The sequence below is a fragment of the Marmota marmota genome, unplaced genomic scaffold (genome assembly GCF_001458135.2).
Source record: "Marmota marmota marmota unplaced genomic scaffold, marMar, whole genome shotgun sequence".
NCBI lineage: Eukaryota > Metazoa > Chordata > Mammalia > Rodentia > Sciuridae > Marmota > Marmota marmota.
Genome location: NW_026000229.1, coordinates 5,795,631 through 5,813,892, shown reverse-complemented (window position 1 = coordinate 5,813,892; position 18,262 = coordinate 5,795,631). Strand labels below are relative to the sequence as shown.

General features: G+C 41.5%; 1 protein-coding gene across 3 annotated transcripts in view; it reads left to right on the top strand.

Moving 5' to 3' along the window:
- Window positions 1-18,262, top strand: part of Scaper (S-phase cyclin A associated protein in the ER) — a 325,725-nt gene that overhangs the window by 299,860 nt on the left and 7,603 nt on the right. The gene's annotated exons all lie outside the window — the stretch shown is intronic.

Here is an 18,262-nt window from a genome sequence, read left to right as displayed (position 1 = left end):
ATATGTGTATGACTTGCTCAGGAGACTCACAGATTATAGGAAAGTGTAAATAAATGAGTGATTGAGTACAGAGAGCACAGTTTAGCGAATAGAAGGCCTGGGTTCTAGCCCCAGCTCTACCATTAGCTGTGTGATCTTAGATAAATCATTTCATCTCTTGAGACTTGAGCATTGTTGACTGTGCAGAGAAGTGGATTGGCTCTGGAAATGGACAGTGGTGAGGGTTGCACAACATTGTAAATATACTTAATTCCCCTGAATTTTAGGGTTAGAAATGTTTGAACTGGAAAATTATGTTATATATACTTTACACAGAAAAAGACAGGAAGGAAGAAGGATGAAAGTTATACTAGATGATCTCCCGGGCTGGGATGTAGCTCAGTGGCAAAGCGTCTGCCTTGCATTCGCAAAGCCCTGGGTTCGACCCCCAGTTCCAAAAAAAAGACAAAAAAATAGATGATCTCCCTATTGAGTCTATGACATTTGAAAGACTGAGACTGGAATCACAGACTTAACATTCTGATCTCATGGGTATTCCACACCCTTTTGTGGCTTTTCAAATCCTCCTGACCCTATTCTAGATCCTGTCAGCACCAGACAGATTAATGGCAGCTTGTCATTAAAAGCTCTGTAGATCTTGGCTATCCCAATATGAATGGAAGGGAACCATTAACAGACGAGCAGAGGCTTCTTACAGGTGAGTTGACAGTTGCCATACTCTGAATCCATCTTCAACCACAGTTGGTTTCACCTGCACAGGAAGGCTGTGCTCATTAGCCCAGGAATGGACTCCAGGCCAATCAGGCTGTGTGATGAGGAAAATGTATAGGAGATCGCCTCAGCTTGTTGCAGTGGTAACTTCTCATATCCAGTAGAGTTGGGAAGTTTTCTGTAACTAAAAAGCTGGTTGTTTGCTTTCATTTAAAAAATTTGTTTTCTTAAACTCCCTTTCTACTCCCCGACCAAAACCCAGTTATTCATTAAGCAAGCATTTGCTGAGGGGACATGGTAAGTGTAGTTGTAAGCTCTCACCCTACCTTCTGCCACAGATTCATGGAATCTTCATCCTGGAAGGGTTCTGGCAAAGCCCAGCCTCACCATTAGCAGTCCAGTTTGTACCCCCTTTCCACTCCCCTTATGTTCTTATGTTCATACACACACACACACACACACACACACACACACACCTTTACTTTATTCTATTCACTTATTTATATGCAGTGCTGAGAATCAAATCCATTGCCTCACACATGCTGGGCAAGTGCTCTACTGAGCCATAACCCCAGCCCCTGGAAGTGAATTTATTTAGCCTGATGCCACTTTCTCTAAATCAGAGGAGTTCCATCAGAGAAATTATGATGCTCAGTTCAATTAATGTTTCTGTGTCATTAGTCAGGAGTCCTGTTAATTTCCAGGGTCTGTTTGTTCACAGGGGAACTCTTAATTTCCTACTGGGGAAACAGCTTGTGTCTTAAAAGGGGATCCTGAAATCTTGCTGCAGCCTAAGTCTGCTTGATTAGGAAACTGCTTTACATAAAGGATTGGCATTTTTATTTGCCCCACTTAGTCTATTAACTTGAAGGGCTGAGCCCCATAATATCAAGGATGACTTCAGAAGAGAAACCTAGATAATAAAAGGAATGCCATTGTTGATGGAACCAACCTTGTGTTTTCTGTAGGGTTTTGCAGTTTCTAATTAAAATGTTGTTTTAATCAAAAGCTTCCCTGTATTTTATGGCACTTTCATGACTCTTTCTAAATTCCTTCCCATTTAATTATTAAAATGAACATAATTAGTATATGCTGTCAGCCCTTCACTTTATTTACATTTTGTATTGGATAATTAAATGTGGGCTGATAATTAAATTAACATGAATGACAAATTATTCAACTGCCTGCATATTACTGTATTGGGAATAAGCACCTTTGCATATTCATTTGGTTAGTAACTGCCTTTTTCATTTGGAAAGGGCCCTTAGATTCTATTGGAGCTGTAGTCTTGTGATAGTTGAAAGGGAAGGATCCTATTAGCCCACCAGCCTCATTCAGCTTTTCTTTAGTGAAGGCTGTGCTGATCATGTAATTATCTGCTCTGCAATGTGCCAAAGACTCTTAAATGCTTTTGGGTGAATCAGTACAGGCAGGAAAGCTGGACAGTGAGGCTCTGTCTGAGGCTGTTTGACATGTGTTTTCCAAGACTTTGATGACAAAAAAAAAAAATGGAGTTTTCCTAAAATGACTCCATTATACTCACCTCAGGTATTTCCCTGAATACAGAAACAAGAGCAGTTTTCTAGTTTGATCCCTTCTGCAGATAAGGAAGGCATAGTTGTGTTTTAAGAGTAGCAGTTAGGGCCCCCGCAGGTGTAGCTCTGTGGGGGAGCACTTGCCTAGCATGTGGGAGGCCCTGGTTCAATCCCCAGCACTGAGGGGGAAAACAAAAAGTGTCAATTCTCCAGAATCTCATTCCAACCTCTAGAACTTTAAGAGGTGGCCTAAATCCTGCACAAACATTTTTAACTATACTCTGCCTTTCCCAACAGTGGGTTATCAGTCCTAGGTCTCACCCACTTGGTAAACTCACCTAGCCCCATCCCTGCCAATGAACCACAGCTATAGTGGGCTCCAAGTGGAAATTTCAGCACATATTCAGCTTCCTGTATTTTCTTTCTCTGACAAATACAGCTCTAGGTGAGAACCTAAGAATTTAAACAATAAAACCCTTTTGGAACCATCTTACTCTCAGTGAAACAGCACCAAAGAAAAATCTTAGGTCTTGGGGCCAAAAATAGAACAAAAAGTTCCTAATTAACAATGACTTCTACCTAAGCATTTATTTTAAGACTTCTAGTGAGTGACATAGCTGATGTTAGAATGGAGAAACTTGCCAATTAGCGATTCGGGCCAGTTGTATTAAAAGTCACCACCTTCACAGAATCCAAATGAAAAACACCTTTTACTTTCCTCATCATTTTGTGAATTTTCCTATACAAGGTTAGTGCAAAGTGCTATGTTCTCATTTTAGGAACACTTATTTACTTCTATGCTGATATTAGGAACACGTCATAAGGAACTTCTGGCTAGACCCAGTGGCTGCACTTCCAGGAGATAAACTAGGGTACCCAGCAGCCAACTCAAAAAGCATGCACAGAGCCCTCAAGCCTGAGACTTAAAACCAAGAGGTTAAGTCTGTAGCACTATGGGGCAAGCACCATTCTCTCCCTTTCTTAAGGGATTGATTACTGATATGTGACTCACTGTAACTCCTACAGATCCTCCTGCTTGAGGCTGCTGCAATGATGGTTAAGGAAACACTGAATGGACTCCTTGAATCAGTCTACAGTTGAGGTTTTGAACCTGAATTTTGATGGTACTAAGAGTCAGATGTTATGGTGATTAAGAGCACAGGCCTAGCATTGTGACCTTGCCCAAGTTACTGAAGGCTGAAATGGAGACCATGTATCACTACTTCCTAGGTGAATGTTTGAATTAAATAGACAACACAGGGCCTGACTTACCATAAATGCTCACCAAAGGTAGCTGTTGCCATCCCTGCTTGCCCTGTCGTTGTCATCTCTGTGGTACTGGATAATACATCGCATTACCTGAAAAATCTTAACAGTAGACATACTTCATGACTATCACAGTGATTGGAAAAGAAATATTATACAAATATAATTATAAAGATAAACTATCCTTCCCTTACTAGTCTTCTAAGAGCCCAGAACTGCCAGGCCTTGGCAACAAAGACCTGCCCTTAAGGTACTTACAATTAATTTAGTTTCCCCTTTTCAGAAAACTCAGATTCAGAACACTCCAATATAGTAACTGTCTCAGAATCCTAACATCACAGTTTAGAAGTTGAAAGTTAGTCACAGTTTCATTCCATTGACTGCAAAATATTGGGAATCCACTAAGCTCCTTCAGCAGTGTCCATGAGTGCACAAGTAGAGCCATTGTGAGTACTTAGTTTAGCCACAAAGTGACATGAAGTTAATCATCCCCTCTGAGCTCCATGCTAAGACCAGGCCCTGCTTCAGGGCAATGGAAGACGCACAGAGCAAAGCCAAGCACTAAACCCTCAGCAGCATCTTCCCAGAATGCCCAACCCATAACCTCTGCACAGGGTTCAAAGACGAATTCTGCTGCCAGGTCAGATGTGTGCACAGACCTCAGGTATTCTTTGCTCACTTGAAAATCTTCTATTGGGAGATCAAATATACACTAGATAATAAGACCAGGAGCGATATTTGTCAGTTTAACTCAAGACCAGTGATAAATCTAATTTTTCTGAACCTGCCTTGGTCTTCAGTCATGAAAGGAGCTTTATAATAAATGACTCTCTGAGATAGACTGTAAAGACTTAGTCTGTAATCACCGAGAAAACACATCTCCTGAAATAGGAAATTTTATGTGACCCTCATCAGTCACAGAAAGCCCATCATCATGGAACTGATACTAACATAGCATTCAGGATGGCTAGATCCTTTTATAGCTTTATTGCTGTGTGACACTGTGCAAATCACTGCTCTTCTCTGAGCTTTAGTTTTCTGTCTGTAAAAAAAAGTTAGGGTGGCCAGGCAGTGGTGTATGCATATGATCCCAGGCATCAGGGAAATTGAGACAGGAGGATCACAAGTTGAGGCTAGACTCAGCAACTTAGAAGACCCTGTCTCAAAGATTTTAAAAGAGCTGGGTATGTTGCTTGGTGGTAGGACTCCCCTGTCTACAACCCCCAATAGTTTAAAAAAAAAAAAAAAGTCCAGGTGCTTGGAAGGCTCTTCAAGCTGTGATAGAGAATGAATTTATGATTCTAAGATGAATTGGGCAGTTATGGCTACACCAACATTCCAATAATTTAGTCATTTTCATTTCCAAGTTCAGTGATTACAAATACTCCACCCTAGCCACATTAACCTCCTGACCACTCCTCAAACACACCTTCCACATCTTTCGCCTCAAGCCATCATCCTTGCTGCTTTCTGCCTGGAACTTTTCCTTCAGCAGTCAGCATAGAACCATGCCAGGTGATGCATACCTGTAATCCCAGCCACCTGGGAGGCTGAGGGCAGGAGGATGCCAAGTTCGAGGCCAGCCTTGGCAACTTAGTGAGACCCTGTCTCAAAACAAAAAGGGCCAGGGATGTAGCTCAGTGGTACTACACCCTTGGGTTCAGTCCTCAGCACTGAAGAAAGAAAAAGGGGAAGGAAGGGAGGGAAGGAATAAATCAGCGTGGTTTGAGGGGCTTACCTCCAAAGGTTTTTTCCTCAAATGTTATGTCAGAGTACCTTACTGCAGTACCTAAAATAGTGTATGAGCCCTGTGGTCACTATTTTCCCTTTATCCTTTATTTTTCTTCACTCATTTATTACGCTATGATGTTTATTTATTTCGTTTGTTTTATTTCATGTGTCTCCTACCCCACTAAATTAATTGTAAGTACCTTAAGGGCAGGTCTTTGTTGCCAGTGCCTGGTAGTTCTGGGCTCTTAGAAGCTACCTAATAAATATGTGTTGAATATTAGGGGTGGAAATGACACAAGTCTCTCCTATGTATAATACTATAGAAAAGGTTAAAATGGCCCTAGATTTTGAAAGATGCCTTACTTCAGTTTTATTGACCAGATCTCCTGGAACTGATTTTTGGCTAAATGCTAACTTTAGCCATCTCTTTGGCACTATAATTTAATCTATTCTAAAATAAATATGTTGATTTAAGGTTTTTTTCTGGAACCAGTAGATTTGAGATCCAAAGGAACAGTGGCCAGTCCTATGTGTGAGAAAATGGCAATGTGCAAGGGAAGCTTTGAAGGCAGAGTTGAGTGTACCTCCCAGCACCTCCTTCCACTCAGGGTATTTGGCCTTGGGCAGTTTATCCAGAGTATTGCTTTCCCCAGCTGTAACAGAGACAGAAGTCCTACTCACAAGGTTGTTGAGAAGATGACATATCCTTCTTACAGGTCCCAAGTTCATTCTACTTGCACTGAGAGTAGATGCCTTTGAAGTCTTTGCTCCCCAGATTGGTAGCATTATCACAAAAAAATCTACTCTGATGTTTTATGCATTGGTTTGAGAAAAAACTTTTTGGCAAGTATGTCCAACTCTAAGCAAGCACACAGTGGGAAAATCTACAATTAAAGTTATAAAATCACCATATCATTCATTTTAATAATAAGTTTTCTGAGGGCTTTTCAAAATATATTCCTTAAATCTCTTCACATATAGTTCCTTTGGGAATGTGCAGTCTACCATCAGATGCACACTCCTAGCTAGAGAACTAGTGTTTTGGGGTCCTGGACAGGTCTGTACTCTTGTAGCCTGATGAGGGGAACCTAGGCTCTGGAGCCAGGCAGACCAAAGTGCTAGTCCAGCTGTACCTCTTACCAACCCTGTGATCCTGAACAAACCACTTGCCTTCATGGTACCTATTTCCTCATCTATAAAATAGAGATCATATTAATATATTAATAACACCTCATAGGATTGGTGTACAAAGTATATTAGATCACTCACCTAGTGATTAGCATATTCCCTTACCCAGAACAAATGGTAACTCATCATTGTTGAAATTATCATTGTCTGCCTCCAGATTCCCTGCACTTAATGAGGAAAGTCTTTGAGTATCCATTCCAATCAGCTCTGGCACTTACTGCCACCTTAAGTAAGCCACTCTGCTGTTAGAGCATGTTTCTCCATCTGTTGAGAAAATGGAAAAAGCTCCATGTGTCCCCTGCCTACAAGGTTCCTCTGAGGACCCAGAAGATGTAAAAGTACCAGGGGGTCTTCCTCTTGCAGGGTCTCTGGGTTGTCACTCGACATTCTTCTCTGACAACAGCCACCAAGGGGCTTGGTAGAGTCAGTCTGGCTATGGCCAGCTGCCAGCTTCCTTACCAAGGAGCACTCCTGGTTCAGCTGAACATACCTGACAGGTGATAAACATATGCTTGTCTGGAAGACAGTGAAGGAGAATCTCCACTCACCACCTTGGGCTGCAGAAGTAGGAGGGAGGGAGACCTCACACCCAAATAATTCTCTTCTGTATGGGTGATGGCTAAACTAAAACCACACCACAGAGATAACTCAAAGGTGCACTGAGATTGCATTAGGAAGAGAAACTGGAAAATGGCTCACATGAATCAATGTGAACATTTAATGGGCCTTAATTGGAACCTTATCCTACTATACTTAAAGCAGAGAGATGAAAGCAGAAGAAATCTGAGAGACCATTTATTTCACTTGAGAAAGCAGTAAACTGAAACTACAAGAAGATTTGACTACTATTATATTTTTATGATTAAATAAAATTGTCATAGACTAGTGCTGGCGAGCCCATAAATGCTCCATGGAATGCATCCATGGTCTCTGGCAGCTGTTAGGTTGTGACCAGAAAACCTTTCGGTCCATGCTCTGCATATGTTAACCCACTGTTCTCACACCACCCGGGAGCTCCATAGTGAAGAAAGTTTGTCCCCAGTTCTCCTATAGGCGAGTCCAAAGCTCCTTGGAATGTTTGTATCTTAAAGCATTATTAAATATTGTCTATCCTCTTATATACATATCCTGCATACTCTTTCCAGTTCGGTGTGTGTGTGTGTGTGTGTGTGTGTGTGTGTGTAGGTGATCAGTTCTCTTTTCTTAAAGAAGCTGAATTAGAAAATCGGAATAGGTATTAATTGAGAATTTTAAGTTGTCATATGTAATGACTTTTTTTCATTCTTTCATAAGAAAAAAAATGCCTTCTTTGTTCTTCCTCTTTTACCATATTTAAATGTTGTACCTGGAGGTATGGGCTGCACAGAATACATCTGTGTGTGAATGCTTATAGCACAGGATTATGTGATTTCTGCAAAATCACAGGCCTTCAGAGATCATCTAGCCCAACTGCTCTCATGGCCAGAAAGGATAAGGACTTGGTGCAGCTCACTGGAATTGGGCCTCCCAGTGCATTATTCAGTGTTTTTTGTGACCCCCCCCCCGCTTCACCTTACCAACCTACTCCCCAGTGGCATAGATAATGCAAATACATAGAAAATCTAAAATAGAGTAATCCCTCAAATCTATGATGATACGTTAAGTCTATACAAATTCCAAGGTCAGTGCTCTATAGACAGGGCTTTTTCTCAAGTGTAAATTAAAATGGAAACAGCACTTTTGAGTAGAGTCCCTGGCAAATTGTAGAACCTGTGGTTCTGAGGGTTGGCCAAGTGTTTGAGATAATCTTGCCTAGCTTTCTTGTGCTATAGGATGTGTTTGAAGCAAATTTAAAACATGGTTCTTTTAAGGGGTTACTCTTTTCCTTACAGAATAAACACATGAAAGAAGGAAAAAGGCTCCAGCCTCAAATAGAAAACTGGAAGGTGACCTGTTCTTGGGTAAATGCCAGTATTATGAGCTTGGTGTCCTCATGAGCACCCTTTCTACTCTCATTTATGAACTTTAGCTAAATGCCCACCCTGTGTCAAACCGTGTTCTGGAAGATGCAGAAATGGATACATCCCAGAGCTTGTCCTGTGGAATCTGTAGCCCAGAAACAGTGCCATCAGTGCTGAGACTCTTTCCTTCCTTCAGCAAACATTTAATGAGTGCTTGCAAATGCCAGGCACTGTTCTAGACATCCAGGATACAGTGCAAAGCAAAATAGACAAAATCCCTGCTTCTGGTTGTTTGTTTCCTGGGGCAAAGCAGGGGACAGATGATAAACACACTTGGATCTATGCAAGAGGTCCCTCTTGGAAAATGTTGCAACTGAGTTGATTCCTGAAAGTGAAATAGAGACTTACTGTGTAGCGAGTTAGGAAAGACATTGGAGGCTTAGGAAAGAAACTGAGCATAGTAACTGAGATGTAAGTAGCCTGACACTTACCAGGACTACAAGCTATTTTATTCTGACTGGAGCTCAGCATATAGGGGAAAAGCAAGAGCTAAGACTAAAGAGGCAGGTAGGGCCAGGGCCTGAGGGACCTGTGTGCAAAACTAGAACTTGGGGATGATCCTCTAGAAGATGAGGAGCCTCTAAATGTTACTGGGAAGAGGAGGATAGGAAGCCTGTGTCAGTGTCACCTCTACTATGTAGAGAATGGGTAGGCGAGCAGTAGGTCTCCCCACTGAAGGCCCAGTACTGGGAGCAGTATCCCTGGTTCTGAAGCATTTATTCTCCTTTGCAGGAGTAGAATGAAGGGACCTGGATAGAGCCCCTTTTCATGTCTCTCTGCTAGTAGCACCCTGGACACGGCCTACTTCTCATAGGAAGCTGGCTAGAAGCCTTTACAGTTTCTCTGCAGGGGCCCAGCAGGACACAAGCAGAGCCCTGTTTCTCTAGGATCATTAGTTTCCAGAGCATGTGAGAGACCAAGCCCCCAGCCACTGGCTTTAGCCTCCAATGACACTAGCTGCTGCCTTCCCTCCTTCCCTTCTCTGTCTCTCATCCTTCCTCCTCACTGCTCTGCTGCTACTAGACAGCAATGAATCCTGGGACCACCAGGAAGAAGGTTACTGCTCCAAGGCCTCCCTCCCACACAGTCTGCCAAGATCTATGCATTTACTCTCAGCCTAAAAGTCATATTATGGGAGAAGCCAGTTTGGGAGGAGAAGAATTTGCTTGCAGTGCTGGACAAGAGAATATTTGTGTTTCTTTGCTCTAATTTTTATTCCATGATATATGTGAACAGACACTTCAGATTTTCCTCCTGAGATATTAAAATAAAGCCACCATTCCCTACCCTATGCACCAAAGTATCAGATTAAAGAAACAAGGTATGTGTGAGGGGCATGCCATTTTCTTTATATAATACGTAGAGGTCCCAGGCCTCAAGAACCCTTTTGTCATATTGCTTCTGTCCTAGGCCTCTGCTCCAGGTGTGACAAACTAAGCAATGTGGAAGAAGTGCTTGGCCAGGACACTACCGAGCCTGGCAGCCACAGCTGCTGCCTCTTGAGCATTGCAGCAGGGCTAGTTTTGTGGAGAAGAATGCAACGACGGACAACTTTGTTTCTACTCTACTAGAAAAATATTCTTTGTTCCAATGATTTACAGACTCTCTCAGCTGTCTCTTTTAATGAATTTAGATGTCTAGACACCTATTTTTGCCCCTCTGTTGAGGACATTTTGTCTCTGACAAGAAAAGGAAAAAAACAAATCAAGAATTCATCAGTTTAAAGAATTTGCCCTAGTGAGATTTAACTATTTGCATTCATTTCTGTCTGGCTCCACACCCCACTCACCCTGCCACACCGGCCCACCGAACTGGTTTAGTCTTAGGTTTGACAGACTATCTCTCAATGTGTGCTGAAAGAAACTGCTGTGGCCCCACCACCCTGCCCCCACTACCTATACCATTGTGCCAAGAGGCCAGTGGCTCAGACAGGGTGCTGCCCAAAGTACCCATCATCTGTCCTAACAAATTCAAAGACGGCACTATCTAAGGACCTTGAAAGACTTGGGATGAGCAGGCCAGGGCCCTGGTGTGGCGGTTCAAGCCGCAGGAGTCAGGTGTGAGAACCAACATTCATTCATTCATTCATTCATTCATTCATTCCCCCAAATAGTTAATGAACATCTATCATTAATCAGGAACTATGTTAGGTACTGTGACACAGACTGGTGATGCAGCAGTGAATAAAAGGGACATATAGCCCCTATCCTCATACAGTGTATATCCTGCAGACTATTAAAGACTGAGGATTCACATCAGTCTGTCTTTGCCTAAACTATTATGTTTCTGGATCAAGGCTGGGTATGGTTGTTTTCTGGTCAATGATAGAAACAGGGCTAGGGTCCCAGCAACATAAGTCTTAAGAAACTTGGCAAAGGGCCTTATAGAGGAAAAAATACAGAGCTTTTTAAAACCATTGATGGAGTCCCCTTAAATAAGGAGAAAATTCAGATTTTTCTTCTGACTTTTAGATCTTAGTAAAATCAGCAGATTGAAAGTAAATAGGTAAAATGAGTGTTTTCTGTTGTGTTTGTTTTGCTTGTATGTGAGCTCTAGAGAGCTAGGGATTTTACTTATAGAACACTGTGGTTGAACTTTTATATAAGTAAGGGGTCAAGAAACTGCTACAGAGCCTTTTTCTAGTTTATTGTTTAGTATCATGGTTTTGATATGGTTAGGGAATAAACTGTTCTCATAAGTGAATTTTGCAGGTAGTCAAAACACAAATATGTGTCTAAAACACAAATATGTGTCTAACATTAACTATTTTCCATCTTTTTTTATAGTTTTAGATGACTAGCATGCCTTTATTTTATTTATTTTTTGTGTATGGTACTGAGGATCGAACCCAGTGCCTCACACATGCTAGGCAAGTGCTCTGCCACTCAGCCCCAGCCCCAGCCCCAGCCTTATTTCCAATCATTTTTAAGAAATATTATATACTTCCTGCTATTGTAAACAAATTATACTTAATATAATATATATTTTTGGTACCTTATGAAGTGCTTTCCTATTACAATGTTAGGTACACGAGGATTATCATGTATGTGGAAACAAATTTTAAAGTGTAGAGTACTAAATAAAGGTAATTTGTTATAATAATAAGATATTTTATTACAATACAGTTTGTTCTCAAACCAACTGAAAAGTGTAGAGATGTTTACTCTTACATCAAATGGTTCCAGGCAACTTTCTGAATTCTCATTTCTGCTTGAAATAATTTTCATTCCCACCCTTTCACTTATTCATGTCAGTCCATTTTCTTCCTCTTGTCAGTTTACCAGTTTGTCTCCAGCAGTCTTCTTTTTAATTTGCTGCTTCCAAGATCCTGGAGACAAGAAGACCCTCTTGTACTAGACTTGGTTCTAAAATGTGAATTGGTAGACTGAGTTAGAGTTTGCAGAACTTTGCTGTGAATAACTGATCTGGATTTTGTGGAAAAACAGGGCAGTGTCAGGATGTCTCTGACTTGCTCAGTGTCTCCCCCCAGGTTTGGCCAGAATGGATGCTTAGTAAATACTTGATGAATAGACTGATCTGCTCAGAGGCGTGCTTCCTCCTTTCCTTGCTTTTGACTTCATTCCAGGTGTTCCCAGTTGGAAAAAGGGAGTCTTCAAAGGGTACAGGAGAATTAGGCTGTTTTCCATTTATGTAATATGAAGGGCCATGCTAGCCACTCTCTATGGAGTAAATGGGACAGCTATCATTTTATAGATGGGAAGTCTTCAAACTCTCTCTAGGCTGCTTGCATTCTGGACCAGAATGCAAGACCTATCAGTACCCTACTTCCACTTTCCTTTTTTTTTTTTTTTCTGTTTTATATTTAGCTTTTTGGCAAAACTGTACCAAGACCACACTAAGTATTCATATTATTAATATATTTTATACAACAGCATTTGTTTCAAATTTTTAAGACCAGAGGCTAGACATTTAGTGGTAATTGCCTCTTACAATTGCTACACTTATGGCAAGGATTTTGCTCTTGTGGGTTCATTCAGAGACCTCCAGAGTACTACAGATTGAGAGAAGGTGTGGAGTCTCTCATTTGTACAGATGGATTCATCACCAGATCAAGAATTCCAGACAAAGTATTTCAGACTTCACCTGCAGACCATGAAATATGGTGGGGATTCTCAACACCTTCATAAACTGCCTGTCATTACCAGAATAAAAACTACAAAAAGACATACATACACATTGGGAAAAAAACTAATAAAGATAGTTGTAATCAAAAGAGCACATTCCCTTCAGTGACTAAAAAACTGAAAGTGGTTAAACGTTTAATAAGAGTCAAGCCCCTGAAGTTGCCACAAGGACTTCCTACAGAGGAGAACATGAATAACACAGGCTTCAAGAGCACTAGGAAATTAGCGTGCAGTGGCATGGAAAACCTATGGGTCTGGAAACAATTAAGTCCTGATGCCAAAGCAGCTTTAGATTTAAAAAGCAAATTGTTCTGGCTTGGTGGCACATACTAATCCCAGCTACTCGGAAGGCTGAGGCAGGAGGATCATAAGTTTAAAGATAGCCTTTACAACATAATAAGACTCTAACTTAAAATAAAAATATTTTTAAAAAGGGGTTGGGGGTATAGTTCAGTGAAAGAGTACTTTCCTAGCATGTATGAAGTCCTGTGTTCAATCCCCAGTACCAGGGGGGAAATTTTTATTTAAAGATGACAAGAAAGTGTTTTCATTAAAATATACCTTAAAACCCCCAAATATGTATTTAAGACCAGATTTTCAGTTACTCAGAATCTATTGAGGCCAAAGGCAGCTGACTGCACAGCCATTGCAAGACAGTGTTCATTGCAAGACAGTGTTCATTTTACATCACATGTTCTAACAGTTCACTCCTGAGAATCTAGCCCTATCACCAACTGTTGTTCCTCTCTTTCAAGGTCTTATATCTGATAATTTGAGACAAACCCAGCACCGCACAGCACATAGCCAAGAACTCGTTATTTGATACTGAGCCAGGAAGAGTGATGTGTCTTTGAAGAAAGGCCTTTTGTGTTAGTTTAATCTGTATGTCAGTTGGTTTAGTCTGTTTAGAGTGGCAGTGTATCATCCTCATCTTCTTCTGACCTGGGAACATCATGCAAGAAGCAGACTGACAGCCAGTCATGGAAGTGAGCACAGGCCTGGTGATAGAGAGCTCTCTGCCCTGCATGGGCCTGGGAGGTAAGAAGATGCCCGCAGTCAGAGTTACTAGTGTTTTACAGGCCTGACTTCACCAATGACTGGCTGAGGGACCTGGGACAAATGTCTTGAATTTTCTGAGTATAAGTTTCCTCCTTATAAGAGCATAATAATCCCTTTTTACCCATCTCAGAGTTTAGCAACTCAGATGATGTAGGTAGAGGAGCCTCCTGAGTACTCTCTGGGATTTCTGCTGTGTTGTCTACTGCTGAGATTCTGGCAGTGAAATAGCCTAGAAGACCTTAAGTTCCTTCATAACACGGGATATCAGTGTCACACACACCACAAAAGAATGAAGGTCTTTTCTGGACCTCTCCTTTTAACCTACACAGGGATTTCTGAGTTGGTGCCCAGGATCCTGAGGATCCCAATCCCAAATTCCCTCTAGAGATGGAGACAGCATCTCACAAAATCCATTCTTTATGAACTGGCTATACATACCTGAGGCAACAGAATGTAGATACCATGGAGGCCTCCAAGTCAGAAAATGACATCTGTGCCTCATGAGAAAAAAATGATATGATTCACCTACAAGGAGTGTTTTAACCAAGGGCTCTCTGTCACTTTACTTCATTCATTTACTTATGTTTGAGGATTTGCTCTGTGCCTAGCCCTCTAGCAGAGCAGCGGAGGACAGTTTCTGCCCTCTTGGAACTGGGGATTAAACTACATTCACTTAGATACATGGTGTCTGCCACCATATCTTTGGGTTGTAAACGAAAGGCTGTGCTTGGCCATGATGTCTAGGAAGACTTCTGGGCTTCAGGATTTCATTAAGTACTTCAAGGGAAATTTCATTCTGGGTATGAATCAGGAGCCCACAACACCAGCCTATTAGCTTTGGCTCTACCTGCTGTTTTCAGATTGACAAATGTAGCACAACAGCCTCAAAACATGCACACACAGTAAGTTAAGCCTTTGTTTCTCTGTATCATTACCTGTATTTCTTGGATGGTGCTTATGTTGGGATTTTCTTTTCAAAGCTGTCAGAATGCATTTCCTACTTTGCCACCACAAGATCCTGACTGTCATCCCCAGCACTGTTTGCATAGCTCTTTCCTGTGCAGGCAGGGCCAGGGAGAGATCTTAGCAATGACATTTCAGGTGTCATGAAGCTTGCTGATAGGTCCCAACCAAAGAGGAGGGCCTGTCTCTGCCAGCCCTTCTACTCTAAAGAGGGATGGGGTAGGATGATGCAAAGTCTTCATTCATTAGGCCTTACACTGGGAGGAGACATGTAGTCCTAATACATGAGGATCGGACTCAGAATAGCAGAACTAGTGAGCCAACCAAATATTCATAACTAACATTGGTTTGTACTTTGTGGTCACAAACATTGTCTCATTAGATCCTCACCTAAACTTTAAAGGCTGCATCTACCTGTTTTTATAGAAGGACCTTGAGGCTCAAATGTTAAGTAACCATAGCCTGTCAGAACAGATTCAGACTGAGAGCCCTCGCCAAAGGTTAGCACTCTTGAGCCTGTAGGTTCATGTTCTACAACCACTGAGAACCAGTGACCCAGGAAAAGCCACTGGACTCTGAAATGCATCTAGTTAGCCATGGCACCTTGCTAATAAAATCCCCTTCTGGGTGGTGATAAGAAATGAGTCAGAGCTGCACTATGAACTGAATGTGTTCTCCCAAAATTCATTTATTAAAGCCCTAGAACCCAGTGTGACTGTATTTGGATAGGGCTTTTAGGATTTAGTTAAGGATAAATGAGGTCATAAGGATAGACCAGTGGTACTGAGAAAAGGTCATTTGAGCACATGGTCAAAAGGCAACCATCCACAAGCCAGGAAGTGGGCCCTCCCTAGAACCTGATCATGCTAACACCCTCACTTCAGACTTCCAGCTCCAGAGCTGTGGGAAATTAATTTAAGCCCCCTAGTCTATGTTACTTTGTTATGGCAGGTCAAGCCAACTAACAGTCTAGTATTGAATGTTTGAGGGTCTTCCACTTAGGATTTCCAGGTGCCCAAATCTGATCCAACCTTTAATGTCCAGTGCAGCCCTCCTCATTCACCTAGGTAAGAGCAATCTCTTTGTCCCATGAGGCCCCCATGGGCCTCCCTTAGCCTTCCCAGCCTCCTTTTATTATTGTCACTTGTATACCCAACTCATCTCCCTGAGAGTTAAAGCCTGATCCTTCCTATCATATCGCATCTTCATTCATGTGTTTAGGGAAGAAACTTTCTTTATTCTCTTTGTGTCTCTATAATATTAGTCTGGCACTTAGCACTGGAGACATTCAGTAAATGTCTGCTGAAGTTAGCCCTCCCTGGTTGGAGCCAGAGGCCTAGTGGGTGGCCAAGGTCAGCAGCAGATGAAAGAATCAGCATGCTCACTTGTCTACTCAGATTCCTCTCCTTTTTCTTTCTTTCTCTCTCTTTTTTTTTAAACCAGATTCCTTTTCCTTCTTGGCAATCAGTCCTCCTAGCCCTGTCTTTCCACCAGGTTATAGCACACATGGCCAGTATGCAGCTTTCTTTTTTCAAGTCGCTGAGATTATAGGAGCATGACCTGTGCCAGCTCCAGCTTTCCTTTTTCTAAAGCTACTACTTCCAGAATTATTACTAATTCTAAAAAAGAAGTATTAGTCATGGGTCTGTCTCTCCCTCCTCCACCCATTCCTACAGCCCCTCACCAGTGATACAAGAGAAAAAAATTGGTGGTCCACAGGGCATTTAGGTAAAAGATGTCCTTCTTTGGAGACTGTGAAATTATGACTCTTGTCTCTTCTTAGAAGACCAAAAGAAGAACCTGTATTATCTATGCTTTTTTTTTCAGTAAATGAACAAGAATGGCTCCAGGAAAGCCTTGAGGAATGCTCCTGTGTACTCCACAAAAAATGGAGACATTCTTCCCTCATCCTCCAGCCCAATCTTTCAAAAGCCCCTCGGGCAACTCTTTCTTGGGGCTTAAAGCCTAGAGCATCAAACTCAGGATGTTTGCATTCCTAGACTTGCTTCCCTGCCCCAAAGGGAAGTGCTTAGCCTAATTCAGTTGAATGTTCATGCCCATGACATCCACCTGCCACCCCTCTGCCACAAGCCCACATGAATTAGCCCACCACATCTCAGTGCTACAGCTTAGCCTATTCCTGGACCTCCTGATTCCATCCCTCCCACAATGTCTGAAATGTGATTCAAATGACATTACCAACTAGATGTTCCACTCTGGCTCACCACCAAGCCCAGGAAAGGTGGAGGTCTTCCCAGCCCTATAGATTCCTTACATGTAACCTGGTTCTGTCATATGGTGGTCCTATGAGTAGAACTTCTTAGCTCCAAGGTAACGAAACTGCCTACATTCATTTGTGTCTTCTACAATCCAGAGGCTTAAAAATAGTGGCCTCTGGCAGGTCATCTCACTATACTGCTGTTGATATCTTTAAATTCACTCTGTATTCTGGCAACAGATAATTAGTTCTGCCCTCTGCTTCAGGAGGCCAAGTGAAGTAAGTTCTGGTGAATCTCTGACATTCTCTGCTAATTTACCAAGAACCAGCAGTTGATGTCATGGAGTTATCATTGTGCCAGTGCCAGCCAGATTGGCCAGTTTAATATCTTTTCAGTTATCAAATCATCCAATGATAGCATTTAGCATTTCAAAGAAAAAAAAAGCATTCTTAATATTTGTCCAAAGAGGAATTAAGACTTCTAATAATGGTATCATTATAAATTCTAAAGTGGCAACCATTTGGCTGTGTTATAAAATATGTATCTAATAATTAAAATAAAACTTAAGTAAATGCATTATCAATAAACTAAATGATAGGGCATACTTTTCTCAGCCACGTCAGACATGGCAGCACACAGCCTTGTGTGGAATTGTCACATAATGCAAGTCTTTAAAATTCCTTTCGGATTTGAAGGTATTAACAAGTCCCTATCAACATTCTCTAAAGGTTTTTGATGTCATTTTAGCTATTGAACAAAAATATGTGAACTATTACTTTGTTGATTTTGTTCTTAAACCAAACTGCATTATCATCTAAGAGTATGTTCTTAAAGTATTGTTAAAAGTACTTTGAAAACTTGTAAATCCCTATAATTTATGCTTCTCCTGCCTCTGCTGTTTCATTCTGTCCTTCTGGTTTTAATTTGAATGCAGTCCTGTCTGGGTGTGTACCTGTAAAATTGTGTTTTTCCAAGTACAATTTACAGTCCTGACCTTACATTTTACAGTGTTCCTAACCTTCTCGGAGCTTCCTCCTGCACCATGAAGTGGGCTTTGGGTCACCCAGCTCTTTCATATTAGAACTGTCTAATCAGAGTTACTTGAAACAGATCTGATTTTGACATTTCTTAGTTTATCATGTAGGCTGAGGGAATGAATCGGGAGGGTTTCCCTGCAAGCCCATTAATTGCCTTGCCCTATTTCTTAAAATGTACACAGTTGTAAACCTAGACTGTTTCAAGACAACAGTCTCATTTATGTAAACAATTCTCCTTTTAGATTCAGTGGCACTGATGGGAACAAAGATAAGAAGTATGGGTTGGAGGATTTTTTGGAGCCTGAGCTTGCTGAAACAGTTCCTATTCCCCTTCTAGTTGATCCCCTATTCATTCATTCATTCTCATTCTCTCTCTCTCTCTCTCTCTCTCTCTCTCTCTCTCTCTCT